The sequence below is a fragment of the Psammomys obesus genome, unplaced genomic scaffold (genome assembly GCF_907164565.1).
Source record: "Psammomys obesus unplaced genomic scaffold, mPsaObe1.curated_primary_1811, whole genome shotgun sequence".
Classification (NCBI taxonomy): Eukaryota; Metazoa; Chordata; class Mammalia; order Rodentia; family Muridae; genus Psammomys; species Psammomys obesus.
Window position 1 is genome coordinate 472,594 of NW_026585698.1, and position 15,954 is coordinate 488,547.

Genomic DNA, 15,954 nt, shown 5'->3' on the forward strand with positions numbered 1-15,954 from the left:
GTGTGTGTGTGTGTGTGTGTGTGTGTGTGTGTGTGTGTGTGTGTGTGTATGGGGTGTGTGTGTCTGCCTGTGTATTTGTATATGTATTATGTATGTTTATGTCTTTGTGTATGTGTGCACGTGTGTGTGCACATTTATTTCAGAAATGAAAGATAAGCTAACTTATGAAAACCCAACATTATAATTTTCTACACTGTCAGAGGAAAGAAGAAATTTTATATCAGTGTGGCAATATACACAATAGTTCACTTGATAGAATTCTATTCAAGCCAGGCGTGGTAGTGCATAACTCTAATCCCAGCACTCAGGAGGAAGAAGCAGGTGAATCTCTGTGAGTGCAAGGCATGCATACTGAGTTCCAAACCAGCCAGAGTTATATATTGAGACCCTGTCTCAAAAGCAAAACAAACCAAAAGTTCTTAGCAAAAGGAACAGAAGATGGCACACATGGAGAGTATCTTTAGCTAATGTTGTGTTCAAGAGGGAAGGACTGAGAGCCTTTCCTCTGAGAGTAGGAACAAAATAAAGGTGCCTGCTATTGCCACTCCACTCAACCCAACCAGTAAAAGTTCCTGTTAAGAGGCAAGAGAGATGGCTCAGCTTTTAGGTCTCCTTGCTCTTGCAGGAGACCCCAATTCAGTTCTCAGTGCGCACATCAGGCAGGTCACAGCCACCTCTAATCCCAGCTCCAGGGGACCCAACACCTTCTAACTTCTGTGTGCTCTCACAGGCCCATATGCAAATATCTACACACATAAATGCCAATCATTTTTCCAAGCTCTAGATAACGCAATTGGACAACAAAGAGAAACACAAGAAATTCATCCAAATTCAAAGAGGAGTAAAGTAACGGCAGTATATACATGACAGGAGCCAAGAGTCAGGACCCAAGAGCTTATGAAAGTCTATCAGAAGGAATAAACAAATTCAGAGAAGTTGCAGGATGTGACACAACACATTAAAAATTAGCTGAATTTCTAAGACAGATGATGAAAGAAATAGGAATAGAAGTAGGAGAAGCAATTCCACTTATGATAGCACCAAAAAGGATGAAGTCTAAGTTGGACAAATGGATGCCAATGACTGTAAAACTGGGAGAAACTAAGGTGAGTAGGTTAGTAAGCATAAAGCTATCCTACAATCATCCCAAGAACTCGGTGCTGTTGGGATACTGCCAATACTACCTAAACCAGTGCACAGATTGACTGCAGTGCCATTGAAATCCCAAAGGGGACTGGGCATAGATGCCCATGCCTCTAATTCCCATACACAGGAGGCTGAGGCGGGAAGATCATAAGGTCAGCCGTAGCTTCATAGTGAGACCCTGCCGCGAAGAAAATTCCCAGTGGTACTATTCACAGAAATTGAAAATTCCATCATAAGGTTTTATCCAAAAAAAAAAAAAAAATCTCAAAGCATCCCCTAATTAGTTAAAAGCATCCTAAAAATAGAAGTGCTTGGAGGACTCATCCTCCCCAACTTTAAAACTGACTACAAAGCTACAGTAATCAAAACATATGTACTGACAGAAGGAAAAACACACAGACTAATGGAATAGCATGTAGTTTAGAAACAAACCATAAAATGTCACTTGGTTTTGTGACAGGTACCAAGACAGTGAAGCAGGAAAGGACAAACAGAGCTGGTAAAATTGACCACATGCAGAAGAGTCAAGATTACTCCTACCTTACCCTGTGTGCAAAAGATGAACCCAAAAGGGAACAAAGAGGGAAATAAACTTGTGAACTATATTAGGGTTCTCAAGTGGAACAGAATGAAGGTAGATAGATAGATAGATAGATAGATAGATAGATAGATAGATAGATAGATAGATAGATAGATAGATATAGAGAGATAGGCAGACAGATAGGCTTACTGGCCATGGACCAACTAGTCCAGCAATGGCTGTCTACCAACAGAACGCCCAAGAATCCAGTAGCTGTTCAGTCCATGAGGCTGGATGCTTCAGCTGGTCTTCCCAAGGTAAGCTCTAATGTCAGTGAAGGAATAGACTTGCCAGCAAAAGAGAAAGCAGGCAGGCAAAGAGCAAGTGCCTCCTTCTTCCACATCCTTTGAATAGGCGGCCACCAGAAGGTATGGTCCCAGATTAAAGATGGATCTTCCTGCCTCAAAAATCTGGGTTAAAGGTGTATCTTCCCACCTCAAAAGATCTAGATTAAAAGTGGGTCGTCCTGCTTCAAATGATTTAATTAAGAATTATTTAATTAAGCTGTACCCAGCTGATTGGATTTTAGTTAACTGAAGATGTATTCAAGTTGCCAGCCAAAAATAGTCATCACAAAAAACAAATCTAAGGCTAGAGGGATGGATCAGAGGTTAAGAGCATGGCTGCTCTTCTAAAGGTCCTGAGTTCAATTCCCAGCAACCACATGGTGGCTCACAACCATCAGATAATGAGATCTGGTGCCCTCCTCTGGCATGTAGGCATACATGCAGGCAGAACAGTGTATTCATAATAAATAAATCTTTAAGAAAAATAAAAAAGCAAATCTCTAAACTTCTTCATGACATTGGATACAGCAGCAACTTCTTGGCTATGACACCAAAGCCCAGACAATGATAGAGCAAGAAAGATACTTAGACTTCATTAAACTAAAGATCTCTGTGCATCAGAGGAGTCTCTCCACATAGGAAAAATGAACTCTCAAAATAAGAAAATATTCTTAACTCATCTATCTGATAAGGTATTTAGAGCCAAAATACAGAAAACTTCTTCAACTCAAAAACAACAAACAGCTCCGTTCAAAACCAGACAACTCCATTCAAAACTGGACAGAAAACACAAACGGCCAGTTCCTATGAAGGGATGCACAACATGGCTGGCATTGAGGGGATGCCAATCAAAGCCACAGGGCACTATCAGTGGGATGTGGCTACTATAAAAAAACAGAGTAAGTGTTGGTGAGATCGTTGAGGAATATTGCGGGGGAAGATATAAAGGGGCACAGTTGCTGAGGAAAACTAATGTTGAGACCTCAAAAAGCTCACCAGAATTGCCATAATATTTCTAATTCCATTCCTACATGTATGTTGAGAGCAGGGACCCAAATACTATGCACATGCCAGTGTTCACAGCAGCATCTTTAGAGGTTGGAGACAGGAAACAGAACATGATGTATACACACCAGAATATTACTCAGCCGTAAGAAGGGATTGCATTTGGAACTTAGAAGATATGACTCAGCGGAGAAAGCCAAACACACAAGACACCCTGAATAAGCCAGTTCATGGCAAGAAAAAACACGGTAGATGCTACCAGGAGCAGAAGAGGAAGAATTGGGAGTTAGTTTGTAATAGTCATGGAGTTTCTGTTTAGCACAATGAGACAGTTTTGAAGATGAAGGGTGGCACAACTCGACATATATACTCACCACCACTGAGATGTAAGTTTAAACATGAGTTAAATAGCAATGTTTTTAAGATTTTATTTTTAATTATGTGTGTGTATGGGGGGGCATATGTATGCAATTATAGTTCCCAAGGAGGCCAGCAAAGTGTGTCAGATGCCCTGGAACTGGAGTCACACGCAGTTGTAACCTCCTGGCTGATCTTGGAAACCAGACTCAGGTCCTCTGGAAGAGCAGCAAGTGCTCTTAACTAAAGAGTCATCTCTCTGGCTGCTAAGTGGCCAATTTCGTGTTATATGCATTTTACTATAACTGGAGAGAGGGATATAAGGAGAATCTTAATTTTATAAATGGCATCAACAAAAAAGCAATTACCACAATAGCAAAGAATAAAAGCTTCATCCTTAGTACTAGAAGTGAAATACTACCACTGCCATCCAAACTTACGCCGAAAGCCCCTGCCATCGCAATAAGACAAGAAAAGTCTCCAAGAACATGATATAAAAATCTTATTTCTGCTGAAAACATGGTCCTAAATTGTATTAAAAGCCCGTAAATAAACTCTCAGAATTAATAAAGAAATTTAGCAAAGTTTGTAAGATACAGGCTTACTTTTTAATCGATACTTTTTTTAATCTATCATACTCCTATGACAAATAGATAATTAGATATTAGAAAATATCACTTACAGTAATACTTAAAAATATAAAACACATAGAAATAAATCTTACAAAAGAAGTGAGATGCTACGGACTTCTGAACGCATTCCTGAAAGAAATGTATTAAGACATGGACAAATGGTGAGGTGCATCTTGTTAATGGATTGGAAAACTCAATATTGCAAAGATGTCGATTTTCCTCAATGCAGTTGCAATCAAAATCTCAGCAGGGCTTTTGTGGAATGTTTAAAGCTGCTTCTAATAGTTATATGGAAATGCACAGAGACAAAAATAAAGAGCAGTCTTAAAGAGAAATAAAACTGAGGGAATCATGTACCAAGGCCGTGTCTAGAGAGTTGTCAGAGCCAAGCCATAGGCTCATATTTGCTTACGGACATATGTCTGTTCCGAAATATACATGTGCACATGTATTCACGTGAGCACACGCGTGCACACACATGTTCACAGTGGTCCTTTCTCCTTTTTTTGTGATAGCTCAGTTCAAATTGTTAGCCATCCACACTAGAATCGTCAACTTGGGTCACTGTCACACCGAGGAGAAACAGAAGCAGGCCGCTACATACAAGAAAAATCTCACCAACAAGCACAATGCATTAGAAATCGGAGCCAGCACACTTCATGATGCCATTTATCTAAGTTTGAAGATAAGCTGGGCTGTAGCTGTGTGGAGATCTTGCCTTAAGTGAGGCCCTGGGTTCAAATCCAGCACTATAAAAACTCAATCAAAATGAATGTGGCACTAGAAGTCAGAATAGGAACAAAAAAGGAAGTCAGAATAGTCAAAACTTGGAGGGATAGTTGGAGAAGGGGCCTCTAGCGATCAGGTTCTGAGGTGGGTGTGGTACTGATGAGGAACTGGTTGCTTTGCGGAGCTCAGACTACATCTACGGTTCCCACACTTTTCTGTGTTACACAGCAGTTAAAAAACTGGAAAAGCCCTGGTTGGCTTGGCACCAACATGGATACTCTAAACACAGACGTGCCCTGTCTCCCCTCTGGCCCTTCACCAAATAAACCATGAAGCTTTCCTCAGCTAGGGCAAAAGGAAGGGGCCTCGCCCTCCAGGACAAGCCCCTCTCCAATTCATGGAGCCTTTCTCATAGGTAAAAAGGAGCCCCAGGCAGCATGCAAACCTGTGACACCCCAGAGCCCAGTATCAGGACAATAAAAATAGTGTATGTTCTCCGTGTAGCAGGTGCTTTTTCTAAGCATTTTATATGACGTATGTAATTTTGTCCTCCCAAGAGTTCTCTGAATTGGGCATTGACGTTTGCATTTTTCGGACCAGAAAACATAACAGAGTGTTTAGTGAGCTTGCTTGGTCACTCACAGTGGATGAGCAAGGATTGGATTTGGGAGTCTGCCTTCCAGATTGACACAATCCCCTGGGTTAGATGGGCACACAGATAAAACTGGGTACATGATGCCCACTCATACTCACCAAAGCCAAGCATCTGCTGTCTCTCCTAAAGAGAGTTGTATTGTCCCTTAAAGGCCTAGTTCTAAGATGAGAGGCTATGTGGTAGGCCCCCGTCAGTAGAGCCAGCTACTAAGCCTAGTGGTGCAGGCTGAGATGCTATGGAGGTGTGGGGAGATGTCTCTTGCCAAACCTGGGGATAAGGGTGTCAGAGCTTCCCCAGGTTCAGTCCTGGGCTACTGACAGGACTGAGAATAGAGGCAAAAGTGGATTCTAGAACACCTGGTCCCACTCCAGGCACTGGCTGGGAGCTCTCTGCTCCCCACCCAGGTCATTTCAGCCAAGGCACACAGGAAGGAAGACACACGGAGAAGCATGAACAGAGAAGAGGGCTCCTGAGAGGTTAACACACTTGGAATGGGGGGTTTTGTCCTTCCTTCCCCAGTCTCTGCCTTGATCTGACACCCTGGTCCTGCATGGTGGCTCCCACGGAAACTGTGAAGCATGCAGGTACAACCAGGTCACCCAGTTAACAGCCTCCCTCCCGCTGTATTATTCATGCGCTCCCTTCTTCCGGCCAAGCTCTAGTTTCCAATAGCCCTCAGGCAACCGGACCTGGGTTGGCAGGTCAGCCATGCTGGTCTAGCTTGCAGCACCCCACCTTCTCACCTCATACCCTGCCCTTTCCTTCCTGTAACAGCTTCCAGGATACTTTAGGTGAGGTGGGATCTCTGGGGTCAGAGAAGGACAAAAGGGGACTTTTAGCTGAGTCAACCACAGGATGCAAGACACTAAAGCCTCCAAAAAGAGCTACACCATACATACATGCAGAGAAAGGTGAGAGAGAGAGAAGAAGAGAGGAAGGGGGGAACTGTCCCAAACACAGGATTCCAAATAAGTCCCCAGGACCCAGGCCAGGACCATAGTGTTTCTATTTCTGTTACCTGTGTTGATTTTTTGCTTTTGAAACAGGGTCTCTCCTGGCTGGCTTGCATTTGCAATCCTGTGCTCCGACTATAGGTATAAACCAGCATGTCTGGCCCTATTTTCCTATTTTGCATGCGCATGTAGTTTCCTACAAACAAGTGGTACTTAATAAATATTTGTTGCCATATATGCCTTCTGGGAAGATAGTTGTCAAAATGACAGGGCATAAAGTGAGGCATGGAGCCATGGAGCCATGGGGAAGACACTGTTCTTTCGGTGGGGAGGTGGTTATGCTGAGACAGCCAGTTGCATATTGCTCACGTCACTGAATCGGTTGTGCTCAATAAAAATGACAGACTGACCTCTCAGGGAATGCACAAGTCACTACTGGCTCTGTCGAGCACTTGTCTCTTGAGAGAGTCCTAGTCCCCAGATCAGGACAGTTAGCCACTTTCAGGTTTGGGGAGTTTGTTTTGGTTTTCCAGCTTCTCAGATGAAAAGTGAAGGTCCTAAGAATTAAGTTTTGTGTCACCAGCAGGCCTGTCACTAATATCTCAGCATGTCGGGGGCAGGGTGGCGTCCTGTGTACTCACTGGCTCATAGTCACTGTGCACATGCCCACAACATCAAGCCATCCGCCAGGCTTGTGCAGTACACTTACTTGAGGCGAGAGCCAGGCCAGCCTGAGAACATCTGTGGACAACCCAGCATAGCCATGAATGCTGAGGCAGCCATGAGCCAGCCATGAGCCAGCCGGTTCCACAGCACAGGCCATGGTGGAGGGTGGACACAGAACAACAGCAGCTCCTGCGCCTACCCCAACCCTCACCTTACAGACAGCTCGGAGGTGCCATGAGGAGGTGACTCTGCCTCTGAGATGGCCACCTGGCTCACCCCTAAGGGCTGTCTGGGCCACCATTCTCCCTCTTGGCTCTCTTAAATTCTCTACAGAAACTGAAGATATTTCAATATCCCACCTCAGCATGACAGCAAGAAAGGGGGTGACCAGATACCAGCTCCAGCCTCCCCGTGGTCCCAGTATGGATCTTTTGTCCCTTCTGATATGTTTCCATCTACATGGCCAGGGACTTGGCTCTGTTCTCAGTAGTGGTAATGTTCCAGAGCCTTAGCTCAAATATGTCTCAGTACCCATTAGCTGTGTGGCTTTGGACAAAGTGCACAACCTCTCTGTGCATCCCATCTCCCATCTGTGGAAAATAGGTAACGCTGTGGTCTTATGCCCTGCCCCCTCAGGCCAGTGCTGAACCCAGAAGAAGCCACAGGCAGGGGGAATTGCCATTTACCTGGCACCATACCTCTGCACACAATGACTTCTCTAGAACTCCAGGACCTACTCCAGCCCCAAGTCCAAGAGAGAAAGGGAGGGAGGGAAGGAAGGAGGGCCTTCTCTGCTAAGTGCTTTCCTCATCAGGATACCTCAGCACTCAAGCCCTGACATACCAGACCTCTGCCCGAGAGGACAGACCTCCTCCACAAATGCTCCATGCTGCCGCCAACCTCTCAGCCACCCAATACCCAAAACTCCCATTGCTTTCTATTGCTTTCTTCTACTGCTGTGATGCATACCAGAACCAAAAGCAACCTGGGGGGGGGGGGTGTGGTTATTCTATCCTACAGCTTGTAGTCCATCCTGAAGGGAAGTCAGGGAAGGAACCTGGAGGCAGGAAACTAAAGCAGAGGCCATGAAGGAACATTGATTTTTGGCTTGCCTAAGAGTCACAGGGACAGGATGCTACTAGAAAGCCAGCACGATGAAACGGTAACATCTGGGGATCCTGCAGACATAAAATTCACTATCAAAATTGCCACCTATTTTTTTCCTTTTCTTCTTCTTCTTCTTCTTCTTCTTCTTCTTCTTCTTCTTCTTCTTCTTCTTCTTCTTTTCTTTTGTGACAGGATCTTAAGTATCTCAGGCTAGTCTTGAGTACACCAAGTAGCTGAAGCTGTTGTTGAACTTCAGATCTTCCTGCCTCTGCCTCCCAAGTGCTGAGTTTGCAGGTGTGAGCCACCATGCCTACCTTGTGTGGCCCTGAGGATAGAGCCCCGCCCTCTAACCTCTGGGGCCTATCCCTAACCCTCTTTTTAACTTCATCAAAATGGTTAATAGGCAGTAGACAGTGTTGCCTGTGGCCTGGGCAGGGCTGCTGTGGACAATCTGGAAGCTTCCACTGGCTTTCTAGATGCAGCCCACCAGTGCATCCATCACTAAGACACCGTCCAACCCCACCATGGGGCAAAGGAGTCTCAGACTTCCTGGAAATGATCTCAGGACTCTCCTGGTCACAGTAAATAGGGAGGCACAAACTTCCCAAGGTCAGGGCACCCTGGGAGCTCCGGATGAAGACCTGAACAAGCCTGGGGGGGGAGGGATACCACCTCTCTCTCTATGGGTGAAGAACAGAAAAAATGTAGATAAATCAAAAGACACTGTTGACCTTGGGCTGTGCTCTTTGAAAGGCAAGGCAAAGTTCACGTCCCTGAGGATGTGACACAGGTGGACCCAGGCAGGGTCCCAGCTGCCACCTCTGTTTCCTCTCTCCCCTTCCCTGTCTGTGCATCTTCCTCTACCTCCTTTTCTCTCTAGCTTTCACTAGCTCCCAAATTACAGCATTCTTTCAGAAACAGACAATCAAGGTGGCACACAGGCCCTTGTCACAAATGGCATCTCAGGTCCTCTCCAAATGGAAGATGGCCTTTAAGGAGTAAGGCAATACAGTTAACAGCCTGCCTGAGGAGACAAGGGCCAGCGGGAGTACCGGCAGGAAGTGAGTGCAATGCTGAGATGCCCAGTCTTCCAAAATGGTGTGAGAAGTTCAGGGGAGGGGGACTGTGATAACGGGCCCACTAGAGTGAGAGAAACAGGCCTCAACCCTCAGTTGGTCACTGGCCAAGCCCAGCTTCATGTAAATGCCTCAGTTCATCTCACTGCTTGACCTCGCGCTCAGTCTTCCCACCTATAAAATGGCAGGAGTAGCTGGTGCCTGGAATGCTTCAGCTCTTCAGTCCAGACCACAAACATGAGTGGCAAAACTGGCCAGGAGGTGGTAGGCATGGTGGGAGCTGAGAGGTGCAGGCTCGCTCCCATAAACAGGGAACTGCAGACCCTGGGTGAAGTCACAGAGTTGGGACTCCAGAAGGGTGCAGAGTAGGGTAGGAGGAGTGGGAGAAACCCTGCAAGGCATCGGACCGCCATCTCCTGGTGCACAGACCCACCTGTGAAACCATTGCTGTCCCGGATAGGAAGAACAGTTAAATGAAGCATGGCAGGGCAGCATACCCCTGTAACTCCAGCAGTTAAAAGGTGGAGGCAGGGAGATTAGATGCTCAAGGCCAGCTTGGGCTGTATAGTTTCAGAGCAGCATGTCTGAGGACTGGGGTCAAGGGCAGCTCTCAGCTCCTACCCATGATGCTCAGCTACACACAGAGACACAATGTTACCTGTAGCTCTCAGCTCCTACCCATCATCCTCGGTTAAATACACTGATACAATGTTAACAGTTCTAATCAGATGGCCCAAGGTCTAGACTTCACTGTGAAACTGCAGGACTAACTTTAGGAGTGTAAGTCCAAGTGAAAAACTATGAGCCCACACACACAGGTACTCATGTATACACAAACACACACACGGAAACATGTACATGCACACAAGTACATCATCAGGTACTCAATTCGTGAGCTCCTTAGGTCACCAAGCTATGAGAATCAAGGTCCATTTCATCTCTATGTTAGTCTCATCCAGTCAAGTCACAACAAAGGGGGTCAAAATAAACTAGTTTTTCCATGTGCATCAGAAGCTAGCCTTCTCATAATTTGTGCCTCATTGATGCTCACAGCGAGTCTACAGGCAGCTGGAAATTATTCCCACTGTGCACATGAGAAAGCCACGTCTGGGCAAGGTTGAATACCATACCAGGCCTTCAGAACCCAGGAGCACAGCGCTGTTGCAGCTTCGTCCCTAAAACTCATGAGATCTGTGCATTCTCATCACCGCCCCAGCCCACACTTAAGCAGGGCTCAGAATACACAAAAATACGAATGCCAGTCTTGAGCTGCACAGCACAACCCAAGGCCACAGGTTACCAACTGAGCCACTGACAGAGCCCAGGAGCAAAGACCTGAGGCCCATCCATAGGGACCACATGAGAAGCAGCAATGCCTGCCACATAGCTGAGCCGGATCAGATTCCACAGTGAAAGCCTAGAAGCCGGCTCCTTGTGGCTACTTCTTAAATATGCCAGTCTGACGCTGGGGGTGGAGGTTGGAGGGAGGCATTTTCTGCCCTGTGGGACTCCACAAAGCTACTCCCATAGCAAATTCAAATGAAGATGGTCCATAAACATTCTCATATTTTCTGAATTGGCTTTTTTGCAACAACAAACGTGTGTGTGTGTGTGTGTGTGTGTGTGTGTGTGTGTGTATGTATGCATGTATGTGCATATGTATAGTTCACCACTGCTGCAGATTTTCAGATCAGGTTCTAGAAAGTTCCAGCCCCTTAGGTGCACCTTCTGTGTCCCAGTCACTGTGCCCCAGGAGAAGCATTATTCTGGCGCTCTTACAAAGCTGCCTCTTGCCTTCGGAGGCCTTTCTCTTTTTCTTTTGAGGCAGAGTATCCTGAAGGCCAGCTGACCTCGAACTCCTACATATTTGAGGATGACCTTGAACACCTGATCTTCTGGCCTTCTCCTGAGGGCTGTGCACCACCATCCTTATATGGTGCTGGGGATCAAACCCAGGGTCTCGGGCCTGCTAGGCAAGCACTCTGCCAACTGAGCTATCTCTTCAACTAGCTGTTCTTCTTGAAAGGTCCCTGTGCTCTTCCAACCTCACCACTCCTATTGTCTCATCTTTGTCTTTGCTTTACTTGTTTTTTTTTAAGTGTATTTTTAAATGTTTTTACATGTATTTAGTGTGTCTGTGTGTATTCACACTTGTGCGAACATGCAACCACTTTTATGTGTGGTTCTCTCCTTCCACCTTGTGGGTTACAACAGGTTTGGTAGCAAGTACCTTTGTCCTCAAAGCATACCAGCCTCCTCATTCTGTTTGTTTGTTTATTTTATATGAAACAGAAACTTTCTATGTATGCAGCCCACTCTGGCCTTAAACTTGCAAATTTCCTACCTCAGCCTCCTAAGAACTGGGATTACAGGCATTTGTAACACCATGGCCAGTTCCCCACACTACTGTTATCTGCATCCTGGACCGTGAAGTGTGGGAGCTGGTGATCTCAGCTTAAAGGGCAGCATCCAGGTCCAGCAGATGGGGTACCCTTAGCCACCCATCCCAAAAAAGCTAACATGAACAGTCAGATCCAGTTATAGACCCAGCAAACACTAAGACGAGAGAAGGCTGAAGGACAATCAATTTAGCTAGTGCACAGCACACTGCTGGCCATTCACAACCTGAGCAGCAGCCCTGGGTGGGGGCAGAGGACACAGGACCTGTGTTCTCACAAGGAAATCACATAGCCAGAGGCCAGAGAAACGCAGGCCAGTGGAAAGCACCGAGGAAAGACAGCAAGAGAGGAGGAAAGAAAGAGGAGAGGGAGAGGAGGGAGAGAAGAGAGAGGAGGTGGAGGGAAGGGGAAAAGAGAGAGAGCGAGATGGCTGGAAGAGGCAGCCTACCTCCCACTCACAGCTCTACCCTACATCAGGAAGGCTTCTGGAGGAGGAGGCAACTGCCATGTCAGAATCACCCCAAGGACCTGCAGAAGCATGGCCTCTTCCACCAGAGGCCAAATGCACCAGTCCTGGATTGTTCCATCCTGTGTGGTCCACCTTGACCTTGTTCACCTACTACTAATGGACAAATAGGATTGACCCAGTACCACCAGAGCCCAGATTTTAGTTCTGGGCCATGGGAGTAGGGTGGATACTTAAAAACATTTATAACTGAATAAGAAACAAACCAGTTCAAAGGCAATTGCGTTCATTTTTTTAAAACCACCTTTACACTCGAGAACATCAACTCTCTTCAACCTGAGAGCCCAAGAATACCGTAAGACCATTATGCCCTGGAATCAGCTGGTTTGGGGATAGATGGGGAGTCACCAGCACTTTAATTGTCCTGCTCCTGTAAGGCCTATGTCTGTGCCGGTTGGTGACCTCCCAGGCACCTATAAAACATATAAACAATGGCAGAGCTGCACTCCTCCTGGCAGAGACTAGCATAGCAAAGACAGGGCTGGGGTGCTGTCACCTATGACTCCATTGGCCCTACCAGGTTTTTGACCCCAGTTTCAGCCAGTTTTCAGGGCAAGATCTGGGAAGCATATGCCCACCACCAGCCTGGCATCTTGGTGCTGGAGACCTTCCCAGGGCAGTAGAGGTGAGATGTCAAAGGCAGTGAAAACAACACCAGGTCTGAATCCCCCACAATGGGCTCTTGAAGCAGCCCCTTCTCTGTGGCCACTCCCTAAGAAGTGATACCAATCGGCCGGCTGAGACTGGAGACAGTTGTGAGAACAGCGTCCATCCATCCCCAGAAATCTTAGAGGTGGAGGCTGCACATCCAGTTTCAGAAATCTGCCCACCTCCACCTGGCCGCAGCAAACAGAGCGATATATTCTGCTGCACAGAGATCCAGACTGCCCTCTATATCCGCCCAAAGCCCTCCAGACACAGACACTTCTGTCGCATCCATAGGTAACAGCCCCAGGGGCTGCCCAACCCCGACGAAGGTTTCCAGGGCAGAGCTTCAGCCATATTTGATTCCTATGCCCTAGAAGGTTCTGGGCACCACAACACAGACTTAACAGCCTACCAAGCACTCGAGGGTCTTAGAAAATCCAAGGCCTGATCTGGTGGAGGTTGAGCTGATGTATAGGGGATCTATACTTTTAACAGGTTCCTCCATGACGCAGATGCTGCTCCACAGGTCACCCTTGGGCAGCAAGGGCCTAAGGCCTTCACCTTCTAGGTGAAGCATTTTGAACCCACACTTTGGCAAAGTCGCCCTTATAATACCGAATTGGAAGAAATGAAGCACACTTGGTGGAATAACAGGTGAGGTGGTTTGTGAGGAAGGAGAGTCAACCGGGCGATAACCCCCAATTGTCTGTGGCCATAACCTCCACACAGCCATTTATTGAGCAGCTGGGGGGGGGGGGACTGACGGAGCTGGGGAAGCAGAGACAGGTGTGGCTATTGGGGCACAGCCAAGGCCAGACTACCACCCTCAAAGCTTGCCTCCAGTACCTGGGCAAAAGCCCTGTTCACACCAGTGACTTGGTAAGTGCCTCTGCAGACACGGCGTGCTCTCTCTGCCAGGTAGTCCTCTGCTATTCCTATGGCCAAGGTGCCCCTTTTCCGCCCCTCCTTGGCAGAGTGACATCTGGTCCTACCACCCCCATAGGTGCTGGCCGCATTGCGCCTACCCCTGCACCAGGAGCCAAGCGTTCGTTCCTTCCAGCAGCTTCTGTCACAGTGGGCTGACTCATCACCACCTCGCACCTGGCCCCAGCCATGCTCCGCAAGCCCACCCCCACTCACAGCGTGATTCTTCTCAGGGCAAGAATTTGGCTCGTGCAGGCCCGCAAATAATCTTCGTGCCCCTCCAGGTTATTTGAAAATCCCAATTGGGGAGGCAGGCACTTGCGAAGGGATGGATGAGGGGTAAGGGTCAAGGTCTGTTCTGGATGAGATGGCCAAGTGTGCAGAATGGGTGTGTCCGCTTTCCGGATTGTGTGGGCGTGTTACTACTCCTGCAAGGCTAATTTCTACCAAGGTGTGACCACACCAGGGCTGGGGCTGGGGTTACAGTGGCCAAGGGCACTGGATCTCCGTTAGCCTCTCGAAGGCAGTGACTCTCCGTGCTCGCTCCGGGCAAGAAGGAATGAATGCCAGGCAGATGGCCGGCCACCACCCTAAAAAGCGCGGGATCTGCACGCAACCCGGCCTGACCTGAGGAGACAAAGAGGGTAGTGCTCCCAGGGTCAGTTCTGAGGACGAGCAGACAACAACCAAGGCCGGCCAGCCCCGGGCCCGGGCCGCGGAAGAGAAGCGCAAGTGACACGCGGCTCCCAAAGCTGCTAGGGACGCTTTTGCCCAGAACTGCCACTACTGGCACGGTGGCAGGAATCCCCTGGGGTCGCCCGTGGGCCTGGAGAGGTGGCGGGAGTGGGGAGAGAGAACTAGGCGACTCCAGGTTCTCCAGCGCGGCTGCCCACCTGCGGTGGGGCTGCCACACCCGCCTCCCGCTCCCGATAGGGACCCTGCGCTCCGGGGAACGGGACGCTTCCAAACACCTTCTCCTCCCCTAGCTAGACCCAGACCCCCTCGGGGGCGTGAAGAGCGGAGACCGCGACGGTCACAGTCCCGACACGGAGCTCCGGGTGGTGCGCGTCTTGCCAAGGCCAACAAGCAGGGAATTGGAGTTCCCGGGAATCAAAGTTGCCGCGCGTCCGGCCGCAGTCGCGGGCTGGAAAGGGGCGCGGGACACTGCGGGGAGAGACGAGCGCCCGCCGCGCGACGACCGCGCCGGGAACGAGTGGCTCTGCCGGCTGAGGTCGCCGCCCCACGGCTCTAACTTTGGCGAAAAAGCACGCCGCGGGCGATCGGCTTGGGAGAAGGCGAGGGGATGGGGAGAGAAGGGCGGCGCGAGGCTCCTGGTACCGTGTGCGCGGGTGGAGCGGCTGGGTGCCGCGCCTCGGGATCTGCTCGCCACCGGCTCTGCCTCTGCGGGCCACCTGCTCCAGTCTCGGCCACCGCTGCGTCTCGCTGCTGGCGCGAAGGCCGCTCCGGGATCCACTCGGGCCGTCCGAGCCCCGCTAGCTGCTTGCTGGCTGCAACTTCAGAAGCGCAGCAAGATCAGAAGAGGTTCGCCCCACACGGCGGGGGACTCGGGACCAGCGTGCTCCATTCCCGGGGCCCGCTCTTGGCTGCGCAGCTCAGCGCCGGGCAGCTGTGGGACGTGTCCCCGGGCCGCGCATCGTGTCTTCTACGAGCCGCAGCCACCGCTGAAGTCCGCGATCAACTTTCCCTCGCTCCTCCGCCCCGCGCGGCCCCGTGCCAGTCCCCGCCCCCCGACGCGCCTCCCTCCCCTCGCCGCGCCGGAGCTCCGCCCGCCCGCCCGCGCCCGCGCGCCGCACGCCGCGCCCGGGATCTCGTGCCGGGTCGCAAGCCAGGCGGCGGCCTGACCCCAGCAGGGCGCCCAGATGGAGCGGTGCCTGCGCCGGCAGAGCTGTCCCCTGCGGATGCCATGGCACCGGCTGCTATGGCAGCTCGTGGAGTCCCCCAAGGGGCAGGAGGGAAACCGCAGAAGCGAGCCTTGGGTGTGTGCCCGAGCCGTGCCTGCGTGTTCACGATCTCGCAAAGGGACCCAACCACAGCCACCCTTCTGCTCCGAGCCGAGGCCTAGGGCTGCCACGCTCGCGGGAAGCAGGAAGGTGCACGGCCTAGGTGAGGCCGCAGCATCTGTTGGCTTTAAGCGCCCCCTTTCTGCTCCCGAAGTCGCTGAAAGGTTCCACTGGTTCTTGGTGCTGCTGGCCACCTCTGGGCTCCCAGCATCTGCCTGCCTCGCGACCACTATGGGCCCACCT

At 49.6% G+C, this 15,954-nt stretch overlaps 1 protein-coding gene across 1 annotated transcript in view; it reads right to left on the minus strand.

The window, feature by feature from the left end:
* Cdh23 (cadherin related 23) overlaps nucleotides 1-15,033 on the minus strand; it is a 349,868-nt gene extending 334,835 nt beyond the window's left edge. Inside the window, exon 1 of the mRNA XM_055598837.1 lies at nucleotides 15,029-15,033. The gene's annotated coding sequence lies outside the window, so the exon portion shown is untranslated. The remainder of the gene's footprint in view (nucleotides 1-15,028) is intronic.
* Nucleotides 15,034-15,954: the final 921 nt, after the last annotated feature.